Source organism: Saccopteryx bilineata, chromosome 7 (genome assembly GCF_036850765.1).
Source record: "Saccopteryx bilineata isolate mSacBil1 chromosome 7, mSacBil1_pri_phased_curated, whole genome shotgun sequence".
Classification (NCBI taxonomy): Eukaryota; Metazoa; Chordata; class Mammalia; order Chiroptera; family Emballonuridae; genus Saccopteryx; species Saccopteryx bilineata.
In genome coordinates this window covers 88551746-88561213 of record NC_089496.1, presented here as the reverse complement: position 1 = coordinate 88561213, position 9468 = coordinate 88551746, and positions in this window count along the sequence as shown.

Sequence of the window (9468 nt, the reverse complement as noted above, 5' to 3'; positions counted from 1 at the left end):
ATTCCCTTGGTTCTGAGGAAGTCTCTTCTGCAGACTTTTGGAAGCTTACTGATAGTTCCATTCCCTAGCCCTCATCTCTACAGCCTGTGGTGCAGGAGGCCTTCAGGCCCATGTCCTACGTGGAGAAACAGTAGTCTTCAATGATGGGGAGGTCTTGGCCTTGCCCCCAAGGAGCCTGAGAGCAGGAGATAGGGCCCTGCCTGGGTCTGGGGGTACCCATGTGGTCACAAACGTCCTGGAGCCAGGAAGGACATTCCAGGATCTCAGTGGAACAAATAGCTGCACAAAGCTGGGGGGAGGGTGTCAGGACACCCGGGCAAGAACTGCCGAGGAGACAGACGCTGCCGTTGTTTTCCTAGGACACCAATTGAGGCAGCTGGGACCAAAGGAGGTTTGGCTGACCTTCAGAGCCTGGTCCTGCTAACTCCACCCTCGGGACTCAAGGCATTTAAGGGGACAGAGTCCTGTGTCTAAGGTGGAAGCAGCTCCTTGGCTAGGTGGCAAGACAATGCCATGCAGTGCTCTGCGCAGCCTTAGTAGATGGCATCAGAACATACCCTTAAGTTGTGTGTGGGAGCTGAGAGGTTGGAAGAAGGGGCTGGCTGGGCATGTCTGGCAAGCTCAGTGTTGAAGCCACAAGTCTCCTGAATCTTAGGCCCCATTTGTGTCTCTGGGCAGCGCTATGTGGAGGAGGGGAGGAACGGGACTGCTGCGGAGACAGAGGCCCTTGAGTAAAGTGGGTCCAAGCAACTCACAGGCCTGTAGATTTGAACAGTCAGGTTGCAGGATCAGTGAGTGCTCCAGATGCTGACAGCTGGGCTTTGCTCGACCCCCACTGACCATATTACATCAGCAGCTCCTGTCTTGGCTGCTTCCGAGGGTCTCTGAGCCAGGAGACAGCGATTGGGAAGTGATGGGCTTGAGCCTGGGAGACAGAGCCTCAGCCAGCTGCATTTCAGGGGCGTGGGTCCGGGGCCAGGGCCAGTGAAGCTGGGACTGACTGCATCCTCCCTCACCGGCGTCCCACTGCCCACCTGCACTTCCTGGGACCCCAGCTCCTCTCCTGAGACCATCCCATTTGAGGCTGGCATCATGTGTAGTTTGATGTAGGAAATGGGTCCTATCTTCTGGTCCCACTGAGGCTGAGGGCTCTTTCCCTCAGCAAGAATCCCCCTCTCCACCCAGTCCCCATCACTCTCCTTTGCAAAGACACTTTCTCACCCAAATGCTGCCTCTCGCCTCCTGGAGCTACTGCGCTGGGTTTTAGGTCTGCCATCTGGTGGACACTGTCACAACTACTGCCACCACCTCGAGGCTGTGGCCTTCTCAGAGGCGTGGCCAGAGAGAGCAGCACAGACCCCAGTGTAGGACAAGGCACAGGGCAAGGCAGGTCTCCAAGCCCCGTGGACACACCCACATCCTGCTTCCTGGGATGAGGAACTCCCTAAAGCTGGGCTTGATTGGCTGTGGAAGCTCTCAGGTATTGGGCAGGAACCTCCGGTAAAGGTTCCTTCTGCTCCACCCCTAACCCCCCAGCCTTAGGAAGCCCAGGGCCACTCAACAGCCCCTATTCTCTCATTTCTCCTGTTCAGACTAGAGAGGTCTCCAAGGCCAAAGTCTTGTTTTCTGGAGCTGGAGTTCTTGCATGTGCTCCTGGGTGACACAGATACTCGTGAATGGGGTCCCTTTCCCTATCATTCCCTCAGTCCCCTGACTGGGGTTCCACGCCTGGGCCAGGAAACACCCACAGTCCAGCAGGGACCCAGATGTCTGACCAATCCACCTCAGAGATGGAAGAACGGAAGCCCTCATTACAGGATTCCTCACTTGCAGACAATGGTGAATAATTTATGTACAAGGTGGAGAAGACAATAAATCAGCAGCAATGATTAACATGAGCTGTTTTACGTGTGAGAAAGATCTATGGCAGGAGGCTGCCAGGTTGCCGGTGATTAATGCTGCTGCTTGCACTGGCTTCTGGGCCTTTCTATTCAATTATGGGCCTGGAGTATGTGGGGGGTCCTGGGGATGGCATGGGGGAGACAGGGAGCCCAGGAAGGGAACAGTCAATGTGTAGGACCAAGGTGACAACAGGTGGCAGCTTATCCCTGTGGGCACTGTTACTGATGAGAAGGTTAAGTTAGTGGGATGGAGTAGTGGCTATTTCTGTAATGGGAGTCACTGTGCCTCTGAAGTCGCCTCTAAATACTAGTAAAGGGAGTGTGCTGGGAAGGGGGCACGGATGGGAGGAGGCATCCTTGGGAAACTCTGACTCTTCCAGAGTCAAATGCTGGGTTCCTAACCCGCTCCTCCGCCCCCGTGCTGCCACCACCACAGGAGGAATGGAATACCATTGCCAGCCAGCTAGGGTGCGGGGTACTGGTTAATGCTGTAAAAAGTTTCTTGTCAGCAAAAAAGCCAGGGAGCTAGGTCCTATCTCCACATCCTAGTCAGGGGTGGCAACAGTGGGGCAGGCTGGGAAAGAACGCTCTGGTGCCCTCCTCCCAGCTGACCTAGGAAACCCCGGAAGGCGCCCTCCCTGGATTCCCACACTTGGGCCTCTCATCCTCAGCCGGCTCCAGCTGGCCCCCGTCAGTGCCGGGGGTTCCAAAGACTAGTGGCGGCTTTGGGGTTAAGCGATTTCCCCCTGCCCAGCCCCTCCAAGCCCTGGCTCTATTAGCTTCTTCCTCCTCCTCCTCCTTCTCCTCTTCAGTGACCTCTGTACAGCGTGGCTCTGCCTCCCCTCAGGACCTAAGGGTTATTAGATGGCTCAGGGTGGGTGCAGGGATTCTTCTGGGAGCTGGGTTGGTAGCTCCCCCAGCCTGCTGGGAGCCTGCTCTAAGTCATCCCATCCACAGGCCAAAGCTTCAGAATTCCAGTCCTGGGGGGAGGGCAGTGCTGAGAGAAAAGGAGAAGGGAACATCGCCCCCTTGGTGGGGCAGGGGTAGATGGGGCACCAGAGGGGGCTGGCAGGGGCAGGCCAGAGTTTCTGGCTGGAAAAGGAGGCTCTGATGCATCTCCCCCAAACTCCCGCCACTTGCACACCTTACAGTGTGCTGTGTGTATCTGTTGGTGAGCCTTGTGGCTGTGAAATTCCATGTCTGCCTGCGTGAGTCTCCTGTGGGTGTCTGGGCTGCAGCTGTGTGTGTCTGTGTGTCGGAGCACCTGTCATGTCTCTGTACAAGCGCCTGTGTGGTGAGTGCATGAACACACCCTCAGAGCTGCCCTGCTCTCAGCCTGTCTAACCCATCACTCCGCAACAGCAGGCTTCTTCAGCCCCTCATCCCCTGTTTGTCTAGCTCATGCCCTGGACTCCGTGGGACTCCATTAATGAGCCCTGGCCGCCCCAGGACAAGCCCCAAATTAACCCCACTGCTGACCCTGACATAGACACCTATAATTAGGCCAGCAGTGGCTGAGGCAGAGGAGGCCCTGGGGCTCAGTGAAACGAGGGTAAGGCTGGGCTGGGACAGGGCGCCTAATGCCCAGGAATGCTCTAAAAACTGTGCCTGGCTCCAGGGCCCCCCGCCTGGCTCACCTCTAATACCTCTCAAAGCCTCCCAGACGGGGCTCCAGGGGGATTACCCTGTGGAGGGGCCCTGGAGGCAGCAGGGCAGGGCCACCCTGCTGGCTCTGGGCTGGGGGCCTTTATGGAAGGGGAAAGCTGCCCCCGTGGCCTCAGAGCCCAGCAGCCAACTACAAGGTCCTTAGCAGCCCAGAACCCATGCCCATGCCAGCAGCTGCCCAGGGAAGAGCCAAGTCCAGGCTGTCTGGTGCCCCCCCCCCCCAGCCAGCCCCTCTCCCCTCTACTTGTTTTGTTTGCTCTGTGCAGTGTGTCCGGTAGCTCAATCCGCATTAACCCCTGACCCTGAATGTAACTCTTCCTCTCTGCTGACAACTTTGTTTACCCAGTGGCTTTCTCAGGCACAGAGCAGAGGGCTTGCACCTTGCCTCTCCTGCCTGGGCTCTCCCAGAGAAAGCTGCACTCTGCCTGGGACTCTCGGACCCAGGAGCTTCCAGAAGAAGCCATGAGCATGCCAGTCCAACTGATGTAGCTGCAGCTAAGGGCCTGGGAGGCCGCAGCGGCAGCTACCCCGCTGTGGGACTGGGGTAGATCATCTCAATGTGCCATCTGGCAAGAGCTATCAAAACTTTTCAGTGAGCCCTGGCCGGTTGGCTCAGCGGTAGAGCGTTGGCCTGGCGTGCGGGGAACCCGGGTTCAATTCCCGGCCAGGGCACATAGGAGAAGCGCCCATTTGCTTCTTCATCCCCCACCTCCTTCCTCTCTGTCTCTCTCTTCCCCTCCTGCAGCCAAGGCTCCATTGGAGCAAAGATGGCCCGGGCACTGGGGATGGCTCCTTGGCCTCTGCCCCAGGTGCTAGAGTGGCTCTGGTCGCGGCAGAGCAACGCCCCGGAGGGGCAGAGCATTGCCCCCTGGTGGGCAGAGCATCGCCCCTGGTGGGTGTGCTGGGTGGATCCCGGTCGGGCGCATGCGGGAGTCTGTCTGACTGTCTCTCCCCGTTTCCAGCTTCAGAAAAATACAAAAAAAAAAAAAACTTTTCAGTGAAACGATATAATTTGACCCAGTAATTCCACATCTAGGAATTTGTCTATGCATGCCGTGCAGTTGTGCTCAGAGGAGTACCAAGGCTATTACTGCAGCATTGTAAGAGCTAAAGAATAGAAACATTCCAGGTGCCCACCCAGACGACTGGCTAAATGATGAAGCCATAGCCACACAATGGAATACTATGCAGCCATTCAACAGAATAATCTGCACGGTCTCATTGAGAATAATCTTTAAGGTATAAGGATAGCAAGATGCAGATAAAAGGCAAAGTACAGAACGGTGTAGAATATCACCACTGGTGAGGGGGAATACAAACAAGCATTCTCATATCTCTGAAAATATTTCTTTGACAAATCCTCAAGAAGTAATGGTGCAGGCCTATGGGAAGAGGAACTGAGGTCAGGAGCGGAAGGGAGACTAAGTTTTACTGTTACACTCTTTAGGACTATTTTGCACTTTGTACATACTTTACCTGCCAAAACTAAAATTATTATACATACAAACTAAGTAAAAGATATCCTGCGGCCCAACTATTCTATTTCCAGAAATCTAGCCTTTTGAAATACCCAAGTACACCAAGATTACACAAGGATGGTCTATTGTTTAAATGTCATCTACTGGAAACAAATGCTCAGCAATAGGTAAATTGTTTAGGTAAATGATGGTGTATTCAGGCTGAAGAATACTGAGTGGTCACACAAGAATTCAACAGATCTGCCTGACCAGGTGGTGGTGCAGTGGATAGAGTGTCAGACTGGGATGCGGAGGACCCAGGTTCGAGACCCCAAGGTCGCCGGTTTGAGCGCAGACTCATCTGGCTTGAGCATGGATTCACCAGCTTGAGCGCAGGGTTGCTGGCTTGAGCGTGGGATCAGAGACGTGACCCCATGATCACTGGCTTGAGCCCAAAGGTCACTGGCTTGAGGGGTCACTTGGTCTGCTATAGCCCATCCCCCCCATCAAGGCACATATGAGAAAGCAATCAGTGAACAACTAAGTTGCCTCAATGAAGAACTGATGCTTCTCATCTCTCTCCCTTCCTGTCTGTCTGTCCCTTTCTTTGACTCTCTCACTGTCTCTGTCAAAAAAAAAAAAAAGATTAAATAGATCTACATGTACTGGCATGGAAACACTACAAAGGCAACTATAAAAGGGAAAAGCAAACTGCAAAACAGTACAAAAATATTTCTCTATTTACATAAAAAAGGGAAAAAATGGGGAGTTTCACTCTATATGTCTCTGGACATACAACAAGACTTCAAGCTTTTTTTGTATACTTACAAAATAAATAAAAAGTTTAAAAAAACAACAGCACCACAGCAGTCACCCAACAGCTTTCCTCCCACCACATTAGCTTCTGGAACCAAGATGGCCACACTGTTATTATCCTCATGTTACAGAAGGGAACTGATGCCAAGAGAGCTTATGCAATTTCCCCAAGGTCACACAGCAAACACAGCTCAGAGTCAGGCCCCAAAAACTTGTAACTTGTCAATACCATTTCTCCTTGGAAGTGCCATATTTCCAAGAGGTGTTCTCTGGGCTGGGGTTAGTAATCTCCCCCTGGACCCTTCATACAGTACATAGTGAGCCCCCTTCCATTTCTGTCCATTCACCCCCTCCATCCCCCAGAGGACCTGCTGGCGAGCCTAGCCAGGGGTGGGATCTAGAAGCTGGTGCAGCTCCCGGCCTTGGCATGGCTGCCAGCTTCCCCATCACCTGCTCCTGCTCTGGCTCCTTCTACCAGTGAGAGCTCAGTACCCATTCCCCGTCAACACCCACCCCCCTCCACAGAGCACCCCCTTAATTACATTTAATGGCAAAGACCATAAGAGCTTTATTAACTTTATTATGGACCCAATTAGCAGCTAATGCCCCATGACTACTGTCCCCCCCCCAATAATCCCATTAAACATAATGAAGCAACCTTCCCCCCTCCCCTGCTAGATAGGGACTGAGGGGACAGGAAAATCCATCTTCCTGGGCCAATTCTGCTCCTTCAGGCCCATTGGCCGCCAGCTCCGGCCTGGAGACCCTGGGACCAGGGCTGGGTGTGCAAAGACAGAGATTAACAGCCAGAGTTCTGATGCCAGCTATTGAGCCTACACACACGCACACACACTCACATGTGCACAGACACACACACACACACACACACACACACACACACACACACACACGGCCTGGCTGATGTCCAAATACTCCTTTCTCGAAATAGGGATGTGGAAACACACAGCCCTCAAGCACAACCTGGTCCAGCATGCAGAAGCTCTCCCAGGCTTGTTCAAGAGCCCCTCAGAGTGGAACTGTCCACAGCTGGAGGGCCTCTGTCCGGGCTTCTCACAGTATGAGGGGGGCGAGTTGGGAGGAGAGAAAGACAGAGGGGGGCAAGGGAGCGTTTCCCCTGAGGCCTGCACCTTCACCACATGCCAGGCTTCTCCCTGCTTCCATTATGGTCTCAAATATTAATTCGGCACCCTTGATGCACAGTGCAAATATATAGGCACAGTGCAGGGCCCCCTCTGCCGTCTCACTTAAGCATCATCACAACCCAAGAAAGCAGGCAATATTTTTCCCACTTCATGGATGGAGAAACTGAGACACAGAGAGTCAGCCAGTTTCTGAAACAGATGTTCTAAATGATTTGCCTTTGAAAATCTCTCTCCTTCCTCAGCAACATACCTTTCCCCATCCTACGGCAGAATAAGCAGAGATCATAGGGATAATTTTCTGTACCTATAGATGGAGGCCAGTGGCATAGAGAAGGTTTGAGGGACCATCGTGGCGATCACAATAAGATAGTCCTTTAGGGGTCTGATTCCATGTCCACTCTGATAGGAGTGAAAGGACTGGAGACCAGAGAACACCCCCATCCCTACAGCCCCAACAAGCTCCTGAGGGGCCCAATCTGAGTCTCCAGACCCAGGATCAATGAATGAGAGGACCGGTGGAGGGGACGAAGCGTGTGGGAGGGCAACCACAGCAGGCAAAACTCAGCTGCCCCAGTGATCGAACCTTAAGATTCTGGTCTCTGAGGGTCTGTGCTGAAGGGGTCCCCCTTCACATCTATTCCGAGCACAAGAACTGCCTTAAGATGGGATGTGTTGACACATAAAGTCTCCAGGAACTGAGGTCCCTCCTCTGGGCCTTGGCCCTGAATCAGGAGTAAGGAATAAACTAGAGACTGACAGGGCAGAATCAATGGCTGCCCTGAGCAATGGGGCGGGGACTCAGGAAGAGAGACCCTTGAACCTTTGCTTGGAAACAGGCTCCCTGTTCCCGCTCCCCCTCCCCTGGGCTGGCCCAGCCTGGAAGCAGCCACTTGAAATGGGTCCCAGGGAGCCTGGGAGAGGGCCTGGCCTGGCTCCAGCCTCCAACTCCTGACACCCCAGCCAGGTCCACTTCCCAACCCGCCCTGGGTGCAGCCTCAGCTGGGGTCAGGAGGTGAGAGGGAGAGCTTTCTCTCTAGACCCATCCAAGCTAGGACCCCCTTCTCCCCCAACACACACCCAGCATGGCAGCCCTCCAGCTGTTCCATCCCTGGGTAGGGCGGGGGATGTGTGGAAGTCAGCACCCTCTTGTTTCCCAAGAGGCTATGGAGCCTGAGGAGGGGGCAAGTCCTACTCCCTGGGGTTACGCCAGGGCAGGGCTCTGTGGAACATTCCCGGGTGGGGCCCCTATTTTTCCCTTTGCCTTGGATGAGTGTGCTTTGACACCAAACCCTCCACCCCACCTTCTGAACAAACAGCGCCACCTTCCCACCCCTCACACCCAAAGGGATCTGGTAACCAGGTAACCTCAGCTAGAGATACCCAGGATCAGCCAACAGAGAACGTGGTGGGGATAGGGTCAGGATGGAGGGCAAGTAAAATTGGAGGACCTTGGAGGAAAGTTAGCCTGTGCTAAGGCTCTGGATAGAGAATTGGCTGTACTCTTTCCTGGCAATGTGAGCTTAAGCAAGTCTCCCAACCTCTCTGAACCTTAGTTTTTCACCTGTAAAATGGGGCCAAAATAGAACCTACTATCTACGGCTTTTTGTGAACATTAAAATTGCAACATATGTAAACTGCTTAGCAAGTATATAAAGAGAGGCCCTGTCCGGTTGGCTCAGCGGTAGAGCGTCGGCCTGGCATGCAGGGGACCCGGGTTCGATTCCCGGCCAGGGCACATAGGAGAAGCGCCCATTTGCTTCTCCACCCCCCCCTTCCTCTCTGTCTCTCTCTTCCCCTCCCGCCAAGGCTCCATTGGAGCAAAGATGGCCCGGGCGCTGGGGATGGCTCCTTGGCCTCTGCCCCAGGCGCTAGAGTGGCTCTGGTCTCGGCAGAGCGATGCCCTGGAGGGGCAGAGCGTCGCCCCCTGGTGGGCGTGCCGGGTGGATCCCGGTCGGGCGCATGCAGGAGTCTGTCTGACTGTCTCTCCCCATTTCCAGCTTCAGAAAGATACAAAAAAAAAAAAAAAAGGAAAGAAAGAAAGAAAAAAAAAGTATATAAAGAGAACTTAGAACACAATAAATGAGAGTTGTGTTGTCTGCAGGGATGGAGTTGTTCCTAGATTGGTAATAATAATAACAATAACAATAGATAACATTGTTAGAGCATTATAGGGACCATGGTCCCCTTAACTAACCCTATGCCTGTTCCTCACTGAGAAAGGAGGAGCAAATTCAAGTCTCATTGCTCAGCCCTCCAAGGCCTCCACCACCTACAGCTCACCCAGGCAAGTGACTTGATTCAGCCCTGGCTCACTCCCAGTAAGCCCTAAAGGTGCCCCCATCACATCTTCTTACAGGTCCCCCTACACACACACACACACACACACACACACACACACACACACAGAGTTACTTCTTCCCCCTTTCTTTCCCTGGAGCAAGGGGAAGAAAAAGATACCAGAGTTTG